Source organism: Oryctolagus cuniculus, chromosome 4 (genome assembly GCF_964237555.1).
Source record: "Oryctolagus cuniculus chromosome 4, mOryCun1.1, whole genome shotgun sequence".
NCBI classification, from domain to species: domain Eukaryota; kingdom Metazoa; phylum Chordata; class Mammalia; order Lagomorpha; family Leporidae; genus Oryctolagus; species Oryctolagus cuniculus.
Genome location: NC_091435.1, coordinates 32121334 through 32123348, shown reverse-complemented (window position 1 = coordinate 32123348; position 2015 = coordinate 32121334).

The following is a 2015-nucleotide window of genomic DNA, read 5'->3' as shown; positions in this document are numbered from 1 at the left end:
TACTACCTTTCAAGTAAAATCATTTTGGAACAAGGACACAGACAAGAAACAGTCCCCAAACAGATATATTCTATGAACAAAAAACAAACTCCTGGCAAGAGAAAAAGTGAACATCTTTTAGATGAGCTAGTCTTACTAGTATCTTATTGATGAGCTGGTCATTTTCTGTTGAGAAGGCCTTGAGGCACAAGGGATTCTCGCTACTACTCTCATCAACACTCACAGGACAGAGATGGAACAGATTACTACAACTTGGTTGACTGAATAGTAACTACATATCAAACATAATACTCAGCGAACCTTATGAGATGACTACTATTGTGTCCATTTTACAGATCCAGGAACTAAGTTCACATTACCCCAAATCACAAAGCTATGTGGAACTGGAATTCAAATTCAGATATTTTCCACTTGAAAAAAGAAGGGGCCTTGAAAGTTTCCCAGAACATAAATATTGACTTTTCATCCACAGTGTTCTCAATTCAGGTAGTGAAAAACATCTGGAACCAGTATTGTGAGGTTCTTGAGTCTATGTTTTCCATGTAATAAGTTAAAAATATTCCACACCACAATTTTTGTCTTAATATTTTGCCACATTCTAGAATGCTTTATTTTAATAGTTAGTCCCCTATTGATTACACTTCTTTCAAGCTAAGTATATGATCTCATGAAAGATAAGTAGAAACAGTATTTAAATAATAAAAAATAACTAAAGCAAATGTAAAAAAACCTATTCTTACAGATTGGTAGTTACACATTTTCTTGTATTAATAAATGGGTAATAAATGCCAACTCAAAGAAATTAAATGTGCCAGATGTGCTTTGATTCATGACTGAAGAGATATGAATATATTTAAATAACTATAATAATTATATTGTGGAAATTTAAAAATTATCAAAGTATATATGCCCAAAGAGTAATGATAGGGTAAAATCATCAGAATAGGATGCCATGAGAATGATATCCTATTCTAATTGAACAAACTGTCAGCAAATTAGAAGTCTAAGCACTAAGTTAGGTGTTGGAATTCAAATGTGAACAAGACACACATAGCCTTCATGGAAAAAAAAAGACAAAAACAAGAAAACAAAATCAATACAATTATTTGTGAGTTCAAACAAAGCAGGAAGTAGGGAGGAAGTTACTTCACATAACGTGATGAGGATAAGCTGCTTTGAGGAAATGACATTTAAGCTAAACAACCTGAAAGCCCTGGCCACAGGAAGAAAATAAAGAGAATTTCCAATATAAGGAGTAGCATATGCAAGGGCCATGAAGCAAAAGCATTTGCCTGGTCCAGGAATAGAGAAATAACTGCAGTGGGTAGTAAAAGCACAAGGAAGAACATGTTAAAAAATATGAGGTCAGAATAACGAGCATAAAATGTGATCTCCAGTTAGTTTTTGTAATACAAATGTTACTACACACAAAATACTAAAAGTGAGGCTACTATAATCATGATAGTGACAATTCTAGATTGTGAAAGGAGTTTGGATTTTTCTCCCTACTATTTTCCACATGCTCCAAAATAAGTTGTATATATATCACAATGAATAGAAAAAAATATGGTACTTTGTGGCTCAGTATTAAATAGAATTCATGACAGCAGACACTCATGCATTGTCCTCAGAGTACATGCACACCAAGAGTGAACTCTTTCAGTCTTTCACTATTAATTATTATATTTGTTATAAATTTTTATTCTCTCTATATGCCTAGTTTTTAGTTTATGTATTTGTTCTAATCATCAATTTGTAGGCTTTTGTTTTCTGCATCTACTGAAATAACCATGTGGGTTCTGCTTTTTATTCTATTAACTGCATATTGCATTTAAAACATTATATATTATGTATACATTCAACATTACATTTTTGACATTCCATGTTGAAATAACTCTCGCCTTCTGAAATAAATGTGTACAACTAACATCAAACTAATAGTGAAAGACAACTCAGCTCTCTAAGATAGGGAAAAAGCCAATGTTATCTGAGATCTACTCAGTTTAACAAGAGAA